An 18,742-nucleotide genomic window follows, 5' to 3' on the forward strand; every position below is an offset into this window, starting at 1 on the left:
GATATTCTGAAGTTCTATGAGAAATCCTGTAGGAGGACTGAACTAATCGGAATATCAAAATTAAATTCAAAACCAAATATAAACATTTAAAGAGAGTATAGAAATGACAGACACTATACTAATTTTCTGGATTCCACAGACAACAGAGGTGAAAGAAGATGTAGGTATGAAGACTCTTTGTTGGCAAAAATTCTAATACTAGAAGAAACATTTTCAGGAGTATGGCATAAATGCAATATCTGAACCGCATCATTTAATTATTTACAGATATTTATGTATGCACATACACATATATATGTACACACAGAAGACAATGGAAAGGTGATAAGGCTGTGGAAACATGGGCACTTTTGAATCTCACCCATCCAAGCACCCATACATTTAGGCTGGGCATTCTTCCTTTCTGATTTCTGCTCTGTTTTGGACCCCTCAACCACCCCATTCTGCCTTTGCTTTATTTTCCTTGCTTTTTTATCAATAGCAAATTAAGAAAGCAGACAATATAAGTTATAGTTTAGTCTTACATCTCCACTCATATTATATTTGAAATAAGCATCTGAATGCAGCAGCCTGCATAGAGGAACTTACTTGAGGTTCTGATTTGCAGTGGAAAAACCCCAGGATTAGTTAAGTAATTAATCAGGTGTGCAAAGCCATATGATTTCTCTGAACAACACATTGTAGAAGAACTCAGATCATGTATACAAAATTGAATTATGGAAAAATGGCTGAGGCACATCAGGTCTGAATGAGGAGAGTGTCAATCACTTCTGTTTGTCAAGGTTCTTTGAGATGTGAGTTATCAGCCTTAAGGAGAGACAAAGGATCTGTGTAGGGATCAGCATAATTCTTATGTCTGATCTGATTACCTTCAGGGACATACATATAGACTTGCCACATATTTCTAAAAGGGTGCTTACTTTTGTAATCATCTCTTTTCTCCTTTGGATTTCCCTTTGGTGTTTTTGCTGTTGCTGGTCTTCAGGGAACTATTTTAGGCAGGCAAATTCTGTCTCATGGCCAGTCTTGTGAAGTGCCCACAATACCACTGGGAAGGCTGTGGGAAGTGGGAAAAAAAGACTCGAAAGAGGTTCAAAACACAACTGCAAAATTTGTTACACAATAACCTGTCTCCATTCTTCATTATAGAGCCTGAGGTCTGAGGGTTTTTTGTGACAGGAGAAAGGAGAGGGTTTTCTACACAGGAATGCTAAAAATATTCTTTTGCTCCTTATGATACCGGGCTGAGAACCTGCACAGTAAATTCTTCAACAAGCCTTTTTTTCTCCTAATTACTGCAAAATAGATATTCACCCGCTAATTGCTGCAATACAGAATGCCGCTATTAAAACAGGCACTATCAGCTGGTCACCTTTCAATTCCACTGAATTTTGTTTGAATTAAATACTTAACCCTCTACTTTTTGCATATTCAATTTCTCTCAGCTTTTGTTTATTTAAATTTCTTAATCAGGAAAACACAGAGACCCCTGAAGTACCAGGAGCAGCATTTTACATCCTAAGCAGTAGTTGCTGTGAAAATCTAGGGCAGGAACAAACCTTTCTCAAAGTATGTTATATTAGGAGCAGTGCAAAAAGCAATGATGAATAGCTACTCAGGACACACAGATTCCAACTGGAAGACAGCAGCAACAGCAGCAGCCAGAGCTCTGCTTCCCTAGGAAAAAAAAATGATCTTGTGCATTGGATAAAACACAACAACATCTTAAGATTTCATCCTAGCTGCACTAGAACAGCAGGAACCAAAATACTTGTTAATGTTGTAATATGTTTGCTTTCAATCAGAAAACAGAAGAATTTATTCCATTTGCTCAGTATTTTGCCCTCCTGAACTCCATTTCTGCAACAGCTTGGCAAACACATCTGAGCAATTCCACAGTGGGTTTTACATCCATGGTAAGTCATGTCTGCTGGGCCTATATGCAGGATTTGTGTTTTACAGAGACTACAGTGAATGATTCTTCCCAAAATTTGATTCTGTAAAAAGCTACTTGACTGCTCCAAGTAATCTTTTTTATTCTTCATCTTAGTTTACTCTTAAGGGTTTTTCGTTTCATCTTTTTCTGCTCTCCTAATGTACACAAATCACTTTTAGAGATAGTGTCATGTGTATGAAGGGAGCAATTTATCAACACAGACACCTCTTTGATGAGGGATGGTTTGTCTTTACAAGGCTGGACAGCCCAAACTGAATTTCAATTTGCTATGGCATGCAAGGGATTTAGGGATTAAGGTTGGCGAGAGGCTTTAAGCATCAACCACCTTATTATTGCTGAAGGAATATGTGATTTGAAAACCTTGCCTGTCTTGATTTTTTTTTTTCTTTAGTATGTGGGGGTGAGGTGGGGAGGGATGAGTAAGAAAAGCAATAACCTACTTGATGAATTAGCAGTTATTACTTTTCTTCTGCTTTTCAGTAACTCACTGACTATTTTTAAGGGGACAGATAGAACTTAGAGGGTCAGATCCAGGTGACAGCACCTAAATATCTACTTGAAAGTGTTTTATGACTAATAGCAAATATAAAAGCTTGTAATAAAAATAAAGCTGTTGGGAAGCAAGAGATGGAGAAGGCAAAAAATATGTATCATAAGTATTTATATAAATAAAGAGGTCATGAGCTGCTACAAATAAATATTGTTCTGACCATATCATATAATCCGTTCCTTAATGCAAGCAAATTGATAAGGCATAATATTTCCCAGTTTAAAAAACATCATATGTCATTCACCTGCTCTTTCTTGGGATGGAAGAGTGGAAGGAAGTCCAAAGGGCTTAAGATTTGTGCACCATGATATTAACTAATTTCTAATGAATAAAAAAAAATACTATGAATCAAAAGCAAGCATTGCTATTATTTTTTGATTTCTGATTCCTTTAAATAACTAAACTACTATAGGACTCATTTATCTGTTATGCTAACAAAGGGCCAGTGTGGCTGGTGTTACACTGCTGTGTAACTGAGTGCAAAGGAGAATTACAGCTGTGAAATCCTTCCCAGGGCAAAAATCCGAGATCTACTATGTATCCACTTCCGGGGATTTGCTCTAGCTCCCAACAAATATATCATCTCTTTTATTCAGAAGGTTTTTGGACAGATATATGCTTTGATAGAAAGAAAAAAAAAATGCGTGAAGTAGCTGTTCTCTTCCCCTTCCCTTCTTCTCTCAGATCCTGTGCTTTCAGAGGTAGAGACTAAACTGCTGCCTGCATCATCCCTGCCTGCATCCTCAGAGCAGCACAGCACAACAGAGAGAAGATGGAGTGCATCTATCTATCATCCATCTATCTATTGTCTGTCTATCTATCTATCTATCTATCTATCTATCTATCTATCTATCACAATTAATTCAGTTTCTTGCCAGGGTTTCCTGGAAAGCAGCTATCAGGTTGTTCTCACACTCTCCTAAATGTGTTCTAATGAGCATTTAAAAGTTTCCCAAGTCGTGGAAACATTTCATCAGGACATAAAACATCCTCTGGATACTCAGAGGAATATTCTGAGCCCTTCCCAGGAGAGCTGAGATTTGAAGTGAGATCTTTTCTCGTCCAGTCACTCTATGGTGCTCAGGAGAAGCAGAATAAAATTGCAGGAATCCCAGCGGTGAGAATCTACATCTTTCTCAAGGAAAATTGGTACATGTTATTAGAATAAAATCTTCAAATGGAAATAAGATGTTTCTCCATCCTCTCCCAACATTTTAAAGCATATTAAAAATACATATATATTCCAACATTTTAGCATTGATTAAATCACTCTCCATGCATGTCATACTGTATAGAGACTTCTCTATGTCCCCTCGTTGCCATAATGCTCCTTCTCTCTACTCCATGGACCATAACAAAGGAGAATAAAGAAGAGTTCATGGTTGTGATGTCATATCTCTTTGACAAGGTTGCTAATAATTAATGCCAAATATCTGTCATTAATCAGTTATCTTCTGTGTTGTGCATAGTGGTTGTCTCTGTGCTTTCCTACGGATTTTGTATATGATTTTTTTCTGTAGTCCTCTTTTTCTTTTTTTCTTTGTTTTGTTTTGCTTTGTTTGTTTGTTTGTTTATTTTGTTTTCAATACAACCTCTTTATGGCTTGGCATAGCTTGGATGTGGAATTAGACATCTAGAAATCCCAGCATGTTATGAGAGAAAGATGGTCTAAAATGGGCTGTGATTAGAGATTAGACAATTCATGACAGCAAGAAAGTTTCTTCTGCACACAGACAGAAAAAAATCTTCATGAAAACAGGAAAATATCAGAGTCATGCAAGACCCAAGTTTTCTTCCTTCATGCGTGAAATGTTCTTCTGCCTTCATGTGCTATTCAGCCCCTCCCATCAATGCTTGTTTCCCCTGGAAAGGAAAGACATTGCATGCTGCACTGGTGCACTCTGTTAAACCATCCCCAAGTTCCAGTCCTATTCAGAGGAGTGGTTAATTGCAGAGTATACCACTGGCTGTAGCCTCCACATGGTGGTATCCTGCAATTTGCCACACTTTTACAGGGGTGATCATTTATACCTTGCTGTTTCATTTCCCCATCTTGACTTTCATGTACACCTGCACAGATGTATTTTTGTAAAGCTGTCACTTGGTAAGACATCACCACAACACCACATGATCAATACAGCAGCTTGGGAAAAATACATACACTTACATATCTAGCAGCATAAATGAAATCTCTACCTTCTATTTCAGGCCAGGCAACAGGAGACAAATGGGAAAAAAAAAAGACAACCAAGAAAAATCAGATTTTCTATAATTATATAAATTACAGCTAGAATGACTGTAATCACCTAAAATGCCTCTGGGGAGTTGGATTAGCAGAAGACAATTTCTCAGATTCACACTCCAGGGTTTAAACCTACAGCTGATATTTAGAATTAGACTACCAAGCTGAGATAATTAACCCTTGGGAAGCTAAAATATGTAACTCAAAGGTGTACTATCTAACTGAAAGGGAGGAATATGCAATCGATGTTATTTTAAATTTCCTATGGATCTGAATATTTGACCAGGCCAGTCAGATCATAGACTTCAGTCCAAACTGTGAGTGTATTTAAATTACAAAAATCTTTCCAGTCTCCCTCCTTTTAACATGCAATAAAAAGGCAACAATTACTCAAACAAATATCCCTTAAAACCAATAACAGACTTCCTTCAGTAATATATGTCTATTGCAAAATGGATGATGAAAATACAGATTAAAAAAGATACAGGACTAAAGCTGATTTGTAAGAAAAAAGGCTAAAATATTGTAAAGGAAATTCAAAAGCTGCCTAGACATGTAAGTAGTGTGGGGGGTTAGGATACTAAAGTAGATATAGAGACATAAATAAGAATGCCCTCTTTTGCTTTATTTTCTTCAGATGAGTGAGACATTAAAACTTCTTTTCTGGCATGTGAAGAATGTCCCTATTTTAAGAAGTAAAATGCTCCAAGGAGGTTCTCTCCCTTTCTAGTTTTGAGGAGAGATCGTGGATGGGGCAGTGGAGAAGGGCAGAGTGACCAGATCAGAGGTTACTCTTCCTCTACATGGATGTTTCCCTGGGTGCCAAGAGTGTTCCTCTGTGCCTCAGCTTGGATATCATACCAGCAGTGTCAAGGGATTGACTTTAAACAGAACTGAGAAGGCATGAAGTTTTATTGATATTACCCAAATCTCCTGCTTCTCTGTGCTGCAAGTTTTGCCTGTAGTCTCACCTCATGCTTTGAATCCATTATGCTGCCACAAATATCTAAAACTTGAAGCTGCTGAATCTGCTACTATTGGTGAATCCTAGATGAGATGTTACTGTCTAAAAATGAAAACATCAATAATTTCCTTAATCATGGCAATGTGTTTTTTCCATGTAGATATTGCTTTGAGAATAGAAGTTTGTATGAACAACATCAATCAGGGAGCTCACTCAAATGAATAACTTACAGCCCCACTGGCAGCCACTATTGAAGATTAATGCTGATAAACACCACATTCAACATAAGACGAGATTTCTGAAAACAAACCAATTTGTTGGATTCCCAGACATATGTATTTTGTAGTCAGCCATTGATTACTGACTCAGCTGATTCTGCTGGTCATTCATCACATGTGCTCTTATAAAAGCTGAGCTATTCTCTTTCAGGACTTCATTTAATATACAGCACAATTACTTGTGAAGCAGTACTGTTCCAGTTGAAAGAAATTACCTTTGAAAGCTGCATGCTGAGGGGGCTCCTTTTACATAGCACAAACATGACAGACATACAGATATATTTTGTGGGGATAAGTATTGTGAGTCAGAGAGGAACTGTTGCATGTTGAACTCTACTGAAGGTTTTGTGTTGGATACTACGGATGATTCTTCACTGTTTGAAGAGGGTGTTGGTGTTTATGACTTTATTTTTTGTTTATGAAACAATGGCAACAAATGTTAGCAAACAAGAAGGGAAAGATCTGGTCTTCAGTCCCCTACCATATAAGTACAGAGTACTTCCATTCTATTTACTCTTACTTACACCTCAATAATCCTGAGGGGTTGGCATAAACATCAGGTCTATAAGCAAATTAATGCAAAAGAAAGGATGCTAAATGGGTGAAATATTTGGATGAGATTTGATTGTAGGAATGGCAGGATAACTTCCTAAACCATTGTCAAGCCTTTCTTCACTTTGCTTGAACAGATAGGCTTTTTTAAGCACGTCCTGACTGTACAAAGTTACTTGAAGAGATGAGGGGCTCTTAAGTTTCATACTTGGTGTTAGGCATGCACTTAAGATACAGATGAATTAAACACCATTCATATTACGTAAAAAAGATTGGCTTGAGAATATACTTTAGTATTACAAGAGTTAGGGAAGTATCAATTGTCATTATATATGTTATTTTCCCAAATATGTTCATGCTGCTTTTGTGATAAGGCTTTCTTGGTTATGTTTTGTTTTTAGCCAAACCCCATTGTCCCTTTCTTTTTAAAAGTAACGGCTGCTTCTTAGTGCAGTGGGGTTTTTCTTGATAATGACACAGCACATAATCCTGAAAGACTGGAAGTAAAGTTTAACCATTTGAAAAAATGCGCCTCAGTACTATTATGAGAACTAGAAGGCTTTGGTGCTCGAATTTTGTTCCTTCCATATTATAGAAAGCAATTCAAAACTTGTTGCTCAGTGTGCTAGTTTTGGCTGGGGTGGGGTTAATTTTCTTTAGTGACTAGCATGGGACTGTGTTTTGGATTTGAATTGAAAATAGTGTTGATAGTACAGGGATGTTTCTCTTATTGCTCAGCAGTGTCTAAATGAATGAAGGCCTTTTCTGCTTCTTGTACTACCATGCTGGTGAGGAGGCTGAAGGGTATGTCCTGTTTGCAGCTGGGATAGAGTCAATTTCTTCTCAGTGGCTGGTTCAATGCTGTGTTTTGGATATAGAATGAGAATATACTGATGTTTTGGGTTTTGCTAAGATGTGTTTATCCTACGCCTAGAACTTATTTTTTTTTTTGTGTGTCTCATGCTGTGCCAGTGAGAAGGTGTATAAAAGAAACTGGGAGGAAGCATAGCTGGGACACTTGTTCAGAGAGTCCCTTTGGAAGCAACCCTTAAAAATGAAGGGCCTGTAGCTAGAATCACAGAAAACACTTGTATGATCAGCACTTCTGTATTTCTGGGTAGAATGTTGGTTGTGCCATCTTTTTTATAAATATGGTGAAAACATGATGACAAGGATAAAAGGAATCCAGGGAATGAAATATTCTTCAGGAGTTGGTACAGCTGAATATGATAGTTTAGATTCAGCAATTGCAGTTTTACAGTGTTACCAAAGATGAAGGAAATTTTCCTTTCCTATTTCTTATCTGGCAACTTATTTATTATTGGGTAAATATTTTTTGGTTTTGATTAATTGATCGAATCCTGGAGATTCTTAGATTCTGAAACACTTCTGGTTCTTCATTAGGACAAATATTAACCTAAATGCTCCAGAAGCAGTAGGTAATCTAATTTTGTGCACAAACCAACATTTCTTTTGTGCTTTCTATAATCCACTTCTCTAATCTTCTTTTCACTCCTAGTTCTCAGCAGATATATATTAATTTGGTGTCCATCACTGGGATTTCCTCCACAGATGTTGCTCTTCTCTGTGGAGTCAGAGTAAAGGTTGTGCTACCACATTTACCGGTGAATACAAAATTCCTTGTGTCTGATTTGCCTCTGTTTTCAGATTCACCAACACTTGCTGATGGTTCTATGTATTTAACTTCATTGTTAATATACTTTAAATTAATTGTGCTAAGGCTCCTCCTCACAGCTGACCCCTTGCTGTGTTCATAAGAAATAAGGTACAATTGTCATGAAACACGAGTTAGCAAAACCTGCTACTCTGCAGGAAGAGACGTGCACTGTGCAATGCCAATTTAATATAGGCATTGTTATTTTTTCCTCCAAGTATCTCATGGCTCTTTATGAAAATGGGAGTACAATCAGCATGTTGAGTCTACAGAGCAATTTTATTCCCATTGGCATTGGTAGAAGGAGCAACACATTGAAAAAGAGCTTTCAGTTCTGCTTTGAAAGTAACTAAATGCTATAGCTTTATAATATTTTATGAATGAAAGGAAGATAATCCTGTGAGTGCAATGCAAAGGAAGTCAAAGCCCAGCAACCAAAGAGTTTTAATAGGGGACTAATTAAGCACCTTTGATAATTCTGAATATTCATGAAAGAGAATGTAAAATAAGTAGATTGAAGAACACAGTCATATGTGCTTCTGTGATTGAGATAAATTTGTTTTAAATCATAAGTAAAAGTTGAAATTGATAGAAAATGATTGCTAGTTTGTTAAGAAGCATCATGATGCAAAAACATGCTGTTCTGAGAACACCAAGTAAAGAAATATGTGTAACCTTTATTCTGGAAATAGAAGGAAAGATATTGCTTATACTAACAGCAGCAAAACTGTTCTGTAGGAAGCAGGATGAAGCACAAATCAAGAAAGAGAGAAATAAATAGATGAGCATTATGCAAAATAAATGGGATTTCATTCTGAAAAAGTTCTGAGAACAGTAGAAATAATGACACCCGTGTCCACTGGTAATTAAGCCATAACGAAGAAATGGAGACTGGGAAAATGATTTTGTCAAGGTCTATGAGAATTCCCACAAGAACTGTAGGATTCTTGTGAGGATGAAGACCCTGGACAAGCTATATTCCTTAAACATACAATCTGAGTCTTTTGTGAGTCTGGTTATAACAGGGTTGGCAGCATATTGGAGGCCATCACTGCTTGCACTGAATTTTTTCTTTACAAGAGAGTGGACTTCCAGTTAAATTAACATTTGATTATGTATTAAAATATACATGTTTATCAATGGAGGACTCAAAGCCAATAGGAGCTGCCAGTATTGTGCTTGATTCCATATGGCCAGTGGAACAAGTGCCATTATTTTGGCAACACCACAAGTATTAATCAAGTGCTCAATTCACTGTTGTCTTTCCATGTAAAACTGTTCATTCCAGTGCAACGTGCAAGGAAGTGGGGTTTAGATTCCTACAAAATGACAATGTTGCTATTTTCAGAGTCAAGACTAATGTAATGTCTACATGCAATGGAAGCCATCATAAACTGAGTTGGAAATTTCTAATACTTAGCCGGTCTAAAATAGTGCATTAACTACAGTGGTGATGTTATTCCATTTATAATTGCAGAGAACTTGTACAATGATCTTTGATTTAAAATGTAGATTCTTCTCAGAGTATATGACAGAATTTTCTATTCTATTTTACTCTATCCTTGGTAATGGTTTGTGTAATATGTAGTAAACCTTGTTATTTCTTTGGAAGTCTCTGCTTTCAGTTGTATTATGAAAAATTAATAATTGCTTCACTGAACTGCCGTCATACTGTCATGACAATAACACAACTGCCATTGATTACTGACATTTTGTACATAGTCTTACTCTCACTCCTCTGTACAATCCAGGTTTCTGTTGATTTAAACTAAGCCAATTGCAGTACTGACATGGTCTTCGAAGACAGCTCCATCAGTCTCCAAATAAAACAACAATAACATCTTTAAATTAGACTGACGTTTTGCTTTCAAAATGGCTTTTACAATGAAAGCATCTCTCTGTACTTCACTGCTTGTATGTTTATGACAATCTGTTGTAATTGTGAGAGAAATAATTTAGGTTTAAAAGCTATTAGTCCCAGATGTACAATTGAATTCTAGTCTTCATTACAGAAAACACAGCAGACTAAAGAAAAGCAGACAAGGTCGGAGCTGTCTAAGGAGCAGTGAGAGGAAAAGGTGATTATCCTGGCAAAAGCCCACAGGTACATTGCCTTGTTGAGTCATCTGATTGGGGAAAAGCTACATCTTTAAGGAATGCTGCTGTCCTTTTAGAGGTATTGTGTGGAGGCAAATGCCAGGGAGATTTATGTGCTTCATTCCCTGACCTGTGATAATGCATCATTAGAGCCCTCCGTGTTTTCCACCTTTGTGAACAAAGACTCATAACGGGGACGATTATGAAAAAACAAGAGGAGAAGCTGCAGCAGTGGCAGCAGGGGAAGCGTGGCTCAGGCACACAGAACTTCACTCAGAAGTTGAATAGAGATATCTTTTTTTTTTGCATTGCACCTTCATTTCACTTAATTCTAAGGACTACATCTCTCCCTGCTTCTCTGTCCAAAGCTCAGACTCCTTGACAGAATTGGAACATAGCACAAAGCCAAAACACATTCCTCCACTACCCCAGTTGTCCTCCTTATTTAACCCTTCACCTTCTCAGTGGACATTAAAATAAATTTAGAGGCATAAGAAACTTACAAGGAGAGCTGAGGTCACTTGTGATCCCCAGTGAGAGCTCTATCGGGAAATCTGAAGTGCAGTGATAACAGTGAAAACTGTTTCATGGCCCTGCGTACCTTTGCTTTTATCCTGACCCCAGGCAATCTTTTTATTTCGCTTGCTGAAATACAGGACTGCTGCTCTAGCTGACTGACTGGGGAATAAGTTTATATTATTTATTAGTATATATAAGTGTATATATAAGTTATACTTATATAACTTATTAACTTATAAGTTATAAGTATATTAGTATATATAAGTATATATATAAATATATATATAATATTTTTAAGTAAATATTATTTATATTTAACCAAACCAGACTAACATCCCCTCTTCTCTGGCCATGGATGAATATGGATTCAAGCAGTTGTAATGCTTTTCTGAGAACATTACCAAGACATTTTAATCATGGCTTACTGCACTGGTAGATTAGTACCCAAATGCAATGACCTTCTTTTTGCTGTGGACATGAACATGCCAGAAAACCAAACTGTATTATTCTTTGTCTTGATCCAATAAATTAGGATTAAATAAACCAGAGAGACAAGTGCGATGTACTTTGAAAATCTGAGTGCACCTGTTTTGTTGTGGAAAATTGGATATTTTTTTTTCTGCCCTCACATAAAAATGCTGCTGCCTGTGTTTGTCTCTTAGGGGATGACACTATAACCAGAATTTATGCGTGGCTTCCTACATGTTTTGCAATTGGAGGTATTAGAATTACATTGGTCTGTCTATTCCTCTGCTGCAGTGAGGTCTGATTCCACAAATGTGCACAAGAATGTGTTTTCTGGGGGGGCAGAAGCATGGAGGAAAGAGCTACCTGAAAGCCTTGTAACCATATTTAAGAGCAACCATTATCCTGAAGTGCTACGACCAAATGATATGTTCTCATGCATTGTGGTTTTGGCACTTCCATTAAGGAAATGTAAACATCAGATACTTCCACATCAAACTACCTGGGATCTGTAAACACTTAGTATTAATCTGTCTGTATTAATATTAGTATTAATCTTAGTATTAATCTGTAAACACTTGATATTAATCTATATTAATCTGTATTAATACTAAACACTTAGTATTAATCACAGAAAGGAAGGAGGGTCTGATCCTGTAATAGAATATCAACTTCTCAAGCCAAGAATATCCAGCCCAGTTCTTTTCTCAATCTCACTTTCTTCTGGAATCAGAATGAGATGTTTTACACCATGTTGGAGTTTATGGCTACATATATCAACAGATATAAAAGTGAGCATGTCTCTAGGCATCTTTGCCTTCTTCCATGTCTTGGAAATGGTCAGAGCAGCATCTGCCATCTTTGTGGAAAGGTGCAAGTGCATCAGTTATCCTTCTCTGCAGGGAAAAAGTGCTGAGTTGGATATGCTTTGTCACATTCCACCTGCTAGTAGCTGGTTTCCATCAACAGTACTGCATTAAAAATTGAGAACCTCTGTCATCATTATTTGGCATGTCAACATTCAGACTAGAGCTGCAATGCAATGCTCACTTTCCATGTTGAGGGGAGTCTATTTCCACATGTGCAAGTAACCAGCTGGCGTCAGAGGCAATGGCATGTTCTGCACATGTTCACAGTCAGAATTCAAATAAGGACCACTGTGATCCAAGAAGAAATAACTTTACATGGTAAACAAAGGATGAAGCCTCTATCTCTTTGAGCTTTTCTGAGTGTTTGCTAAGATAATTTCACCTGTTGATTACTGAGTGCTTGTGATGATGTGGAAAAAATATTTCAAAGCAAACAAGTAAAACAACCAAGAAACATAAAAAGGTGAGGCAGAACAGATGGTTTGCTTAAGCATGGTTGTATAATATTGGCATAAAAAAAGAAAGTGTTTTAATTCTTTTGTGTCCTGAAAGGCATGTAATAAAATTAATTTTATTACTACCTGGTGTGTTCATCAGGTGGTTGGGTAAAAAAGTAAATATATTTTTATAATGGTTATAAACTTTTTTATGATATCTTAATCATGTATTATCAAAAGTGAGATTGTACAGAAGGTTTTGATGCACAAGACCAGTGCAAGGCAAGAAAGATTGCAGTTTGTGCAGTTTTGTTATGTTATTGAACTCCATGAAAGCAGCTCTGCAGGTAGAAAGTTGTAGCTGACTACAGAAGTATATATTTTATATGATTTATTTTATGAAATGGCAACTGTAATTCCAGCACTTCATTATTACATCCTTGACTCATCCAAGTGCCTAAGCGTCAGGCTAGGTTTAAGTCCCCCTGAGATAAGTTGCTGCGTAAAGTTAGTCATAGTTAAATCTGTGGCTCAATTGAGCTCTGTTCCAGTGAATTCCCTAATACTCCTGGCACGTGGGTGTCTGCTAAAGCTCTGCTTATGCAGCCAGATGTCCTATGGAGAGGGTGCCACAAGTCAGTGAGGTTTTAGAGAGCTGGCCAGGTAGAACTCTAATAATACTACATGCTATGACACTAAATATACCAGGGCTTTCATTGCTTTTTATCTTCCACTGATAGATCTGCTGTGCAGGTAGCAATGAGGGAAAATATCTTAGATGGGATGCTAACTAAGCATGCTGAATTATTGGGAAAGCAGAAGTATTTCAATTATCTGAAGCACCTGATATCCAGTGTTGCTAATCAAGGTTTGAGAACATTCGAGCCTTAGATGAACCTTCCTAACATGTCAAGTGATTTGGAGTCTGTTCCCCTTTCTGTTGAGGACTTCACAATTTCAAAACTTTTGATAGATAGTTATTTTCCTTCCTTCCCAAAATATCTGCCTTCAGACAATAAGCCATTTCAGCAGACGATGGCTAAAAAAGATGAAATATTGCATTCATTAGAAGTTAAATAAGTAGTTATCTCTGGTGTCCTTGACCTTCACAATTAGTAAGAATGATAATAATAAGTGATAATTATTAATAAAGAGGGATTATCAATAAATATAGAAATGCTTTCTTAAACTGCATTTCAGCTGTATACCTAGCAGCCCTCTGGAGGTGCAACATTCTCATTTTATAAATGTGAAAGCCAAAGTGAGATTACAGCTTTGCAATAGCATTTACTGATATGTTTCTAGATAGAATTACGTTACATGATGAAACCAAGAAGACACTTATGACCAAATCACTTAGGTAGGGTATCATAGGAAAAAAGGTAAGATATTTGTGAAAACAAGTCTGTCCTGAGTTTCACACTCAGTAAGTGCATCCTCTTGTAGCAATGCCGTATTTATCTGTAAATATTGCTGTGCTGCACACAGCCAGAGGTGTGTGGCTCACCTGCTATTGTTCCTAGCAAAGCGCTTGGATGACTGAAATTTCTATGACAGACCTTTTTCTCACAGACACTCTCTGTACTTTCACTGCAGTCCTTGGTTTTGATAAATTTCTTTAAATATGCATTATTTGGGTACACATATATTTTTTTTCTCTCATTTAAACTGCTTTTATTACTGCATTACCTCTTTATGCAGCACAGGAAGAAGATTGCAGGAACAAAATAACACAGGAAAAAAGTGCAAGTACCACAGTATGCTAGTGATACAGATGATAGGTGGGAAGGAAAAATGAAGCTTTTAATCTGACAGCTTCAGGGGTATGCAACTGTTTTAGGAAGAAGGTTCATTAAATACATGAGAAAAGTAAGTGGAAGAAGAAAATTTGAATATCACTAAGTCAAAGGAAGTGAATATATGCTTTCTGAGGAGAGATGGAGTAAATGGAGACAAGGCAGATTAATGAGAACAGTGAGCATTGTCCCAGAAGAACAAAAGAGATACAGATGCAGAGGGCTTGCATCACACACTGATAACTAGTTGCTGTGTTTGTAGTGTCAAACAAAAAAATATTGCTACTTTATAGATGTGGATGCTCAGGGTATCCTCTACTGGTGAAACTTTAAGTAAGGCAGTTTTAACATGCACACAAATCTCAAACCACTCAGAGCCCTGTAAACCTGACTGGTCCTTTTACTAACAATGGGAGGTGTGGGATAGAGGGTCAGGAGCAAATTACACTCACCCCTTAGAAGCACAGTGGTTGATTCTGTAAATATTGCATACATGGGTAAATGTTGCTGCTCTTTCAAAACCTGATGCAGATGTGTCCACATTTCAGAGCTTTTTAATCTGGAAACAACCTGGAAAAACAGGAAAGGATCTTTACCTAGTTAGTTCATTAAATAATAATGGAGTAGCTGATGTCCCAAAAATTTATAGTTCAGTTGCAAGATATCCTCCCATAAGTCATAACTTCTCATGCACAGAGGTCAAATGAGTTTTCTAACATCATACACTAGGATGATAGTAGATCCAGGAATCTGAATTCACTGCTCCAATGGAAATAAAACTTTGTCCTTGTGAGCTGCTGGAAAGCCTGGCAAAATCTGGATATATGTTAAAACTCCTTTAAGTGGTGTGAAATCCCCCTCCTTTTCATGCAGTTCTAGAATTAAAAAATAATATCCATGTAGTCAGACTTTAGAAAATAGTGCTCCAAGAACTGCTTCTGTAAATCTTGACATTAAACCAGTCTCAGCATTGTCTTGCCACTTGAATCATTTATTTAAGCGGTGATAATAAAAGGTGTCAGCAATTCAGTTGCAAGCTCTTGAAGATTTCTGTGCGCGTTGACCTTTAAGTGTTTGCATCTTGACAGGTGAGCCGTTCCTAATGTCTCTTATGAGATATGGTTGGGGCAAGGGGTCAGGCATGCTAATGATAAAATTACCATTTACCTTTTACCTCACCAGCCTCAGTGCCTGACATTATAAATGTAGGTAACCTTTCACCTGAAGGCCTTCTTTCTTCTGCAGTGCTAGGGATTATGAAGAAATGAATGTGCTCACAGCTGCAGAAGAGGCATAAATCACAAAAAAAAGGTGCTTTTGGTGATTCTTTCCCTTTAATTTTCTTTCTTTTTTTTTCTATTTTTTTCAACTAAAATCATGTTTTTGGAAAAAGTATGAAGAGTTTTACCCCGTTTTCTTTTACGAGATGGTTATCTGGCTATTTCTATTCTAGCATTCCTAATCTAGTCAAGATTATTCTGCTATTTCTTAGTAAGATGAAAGCACTATTTATTAATTGATTAATGCAAATGATATCATAGAAATCAATAAGGTCTCTTTCAGATAAGTGACCACATTAATGAGACTGTATTATGATCTTCATTGTTTGCCATAGCCCAAGAGAGTCAACTTGTTCACTTTTATATCCTGGTCCAGGTTTTCCTGAGCTTCACCAATTTTCTGACTTGAGTCAAAATTCCTCTTCCAAAGGCAACACCATTTAATCGGTAGTAATGGGTACATGATGAGAGGAAAGCTTTGGAGGTATCAGTGTCTGAAGATAGCTCAAGGACTGCTGATCTTCCAGCCACCTATGGTGTGCCTGATTGCTGACAAGTAAACACTTAGACAATAGGATGTACTGTGAAGATTACCAAGAGTGGTGTGTATTTACTTCTCCACATATGAAATAGTGCTGATTTGTAAAATTCATGTGAGTTGTGAATAGAACAACTATCATGCCTAGGAGAAATATTAAGATGGTGCTAGGTGCAGAGCCTGCATTTTTTGGCTGATTCATGGGCAGAGGATTCATATCCTGATTTGAAATACATATTATTGTTGCCAGAGCTAAAGCATATGAGGGTGGAAAACATATGAAGAGACAGACACAGAAAATAAAATTCAGTTTATTTCACTGATCAAGAGCCAAATAATCACAAGCGTTAGTAGAATAAACTTCCAGAAGAACAGCCCCTTTCTGATAAATGCAGCCATGTAACTGCTAGGGCATAAATTGTGCAAATTGAAGACTATAGTTCAAATACAAATCTTTATATTAAGTTTAGGGAAATTTGGTATTGTGTGAACATTATTCATGTCTATGAATCTTCAGGCACAAATCTTGTTGCATTTTATTTGTGTTATAAGGATATACATTTTCCAAAAGTTTCATTCAGTGAATATCAACCTTTATGAAATCGTGTTCCAGTAAGTCTATAAAAATTGTTGCATCTCCCTCACACTGGAAAAACCTAAGCAGACCTAATTCTAGTTTAGCTATTCATGTACACACACAGAGTTCAAGCATCTTATAAATGAAAGATATGACTTCATTTCTGTTTGAAGCTGGCAGAGTAAGTAAAAGGATTGGCTAGCACATATTGAAAGGACAGTCAGGTTGCAGACTGAAAAAGAAAAACCCACAGAAGAAATATTGTCCCGTCTAGAAAAGTGCATAGGTCTACTCTCACATTAGCCTGCACTGCTTTGGCCATCAGGGAGTTTGTGAAGTGGTGAAGCAGGATGGAGAGCACAGGAAAAGCCTTCCTCTGGGAAGCTTGTACTCAAATCAAATGTGTTGAAAGAACACAGACAGGGATGTCATTTGGGCTGGATAGCCTGACAGAGTTATTTCCAAGCTTATCAGATCATGTTCCACTTGTCTGAATACTCTTGTTTTACTTCTGTGCATCAACACAAACTCAGCCCCCAGTACCAAAACCAGATTCATTTCCACAGTACAAAGGGCTTGACTGTTCTTTTCAGCAGGTTTTCCTCCTCCTACCCCTCTGCCCATCTTTCTCCTGGAATAGATTGCTGCTCCTACATTCAAATTCTGTATTTACGATGGATTAACTATTTCCTAATTATGGCTTAGACCACGGAGCACACGCAGTGCCATACAGAGACGTAGGAACTTTCATAAGAGCTTGAAAGTTTGCAGAGACTCCACAGGTGTAATAGAAGTTACTAGCAACATTTATAAATGGGTTTTATGGGTTATTGCCTAGTCCCGTCCACTGATCCATTTCTCTGGGACTGGGACTAGTATTCCATGCTTCTGCAAAGTTTCAAGCATGTGGTATTAAATCTGTTGAGGAGTAAAAAGAATCCTGGCAGTAAAAATTTCTTTCCCCTTCTCTACACTCCAGCAGTTTGAAGGATCAGTACAGGCCAGGCTCATGCATCTGGGCAGTTAGTTGCTGATTCTGAGTTAAGAAACAAGAATGTGACCACCTGAAGGGCAGATTCCTGTATTGGCAGAGAACACACATTTAGCCCTCACAAAACCTGCAGTGTTTCTCAGCATGGACTAACACGATCTTTGCAATATCATGCCAGTAAAATCCCTCAAATACTGGATTATGCTCTGTCTCATCCCCTTTGTGTTCATTGAATATATATGATGGTAGCTGGCTTGAAGGAATCTTTCTTTTGATTTCCCAGGGGATATCCACTGAAGGTTTGATCCTGCAATATGCTGAATAGGCTGAGTATTTAAGGAAGCTAGAGGAATTTGAGAATGTAAAGCTATCTGCTGGCTGAAGACATAAAGAGATATGTTGCACTAGTTATGTTGTGCTCAGTGTCATGCAAAATATTTAAAGGCAAGAAGAAATAGAAGTACTTCAAAAAATAAACAAACAAAAAATCTAACAAGAAAAATATTTCCTGGAGACCTGGAGGGAGAAGAAAATTGTACCAGATAAACCACATTCCTGAATCTGCAAGGAGGATCTGGTTTAATGGCAAGGACAAGGTCAGATGAGAAGACCTTTTACGTTACCACTACCTGCACCACTAACACCTATTAAGTCCAAGAGGAGACATATTTTGCAGATTGGCTGGAAAACTAAGATAAAAGGACACATTTAAAATACAGATGTTTCCTTCTGAGTGTATGTTTATTGATTCTTGGATCTTTCAAAGCCACATTGATCATGTGGCAAAAAGGCAAAAAAGTAACATACCAGTTTAGGAATGAAAGAAAAAGGAAGTGACTTTTTCACAGAAAGGGCTGTGTCAAAATACTTCTGAAAATTGAACAATAGTCAAATCAGTCTAGTGAAGAATTGAGCATTCTTTCATGGACAACAGGATGCAATACATTTTTTTTAC

The 18,742-nt window shown here is 37.3% G+C and overlaps 2 long non-coding RNA genes across 5 annotated transcripts; one reads left to right on the top strand and one right to left on the bottom strand.

Annotated features, from left to right (window-relative positions):
* Positions 1–825: 825 nt before the first annotated feature.
* On the bottom strand, positions 826–6,521 carry LOC137479020 (uncharacterized). Its single transcript, XR_011001937.1, has 3 exons — positions 6,207–6,521; positions 5,721–5,815; positions 826–1,057 (listed from the first exon to the last, which is right to left on the bottom strand). It is a non-coding gene; the product is annotated as an uncharacterized lncRNA (long non-coding RNA).
* On the top strand, positions 6,427–18,521 carry LOC137479024 (uncharacterized). Of its 4 annotated transcripts, none has more exons than XR_011001940.1 (3): positions 6,427–6,551; positions 10,231–10,322; positions 18,071–18,521. It is a non-coding gene; the product is annotated as an uncharacterized lncRNA (long non-coding RNA). The 4 variants fall into 4 exon arrangements; XR_011001939.1 differs by lacking the exon at positions 18,071–18,521 and adding an exon at positions 16,058–16,151; XR_011001938.1 differs by lacking the exon at positions 18,071–18,521 and adding an exon at positions 13,346–13,815.
* The last annotated feature ends 221 nt before the right edge of the window (positions 18,522–18,742 follow it).

Source organism: Anomalospiza imberbis, chromosome 1 (assembly GCF_031753505.1).
Source record: "Anomalospiza imberbis isolate Cuckoo-Finch-1a 21T00152 chromosome 1, ASM3175350v1, whole genome shotgun sequence".
Taxonomy (NCBI): Eukaryota; Metazoa; Chordata; class Aves; order Passeriformes; family Viduidae; genus Anomalospiza; species Anomalospiza imberbis.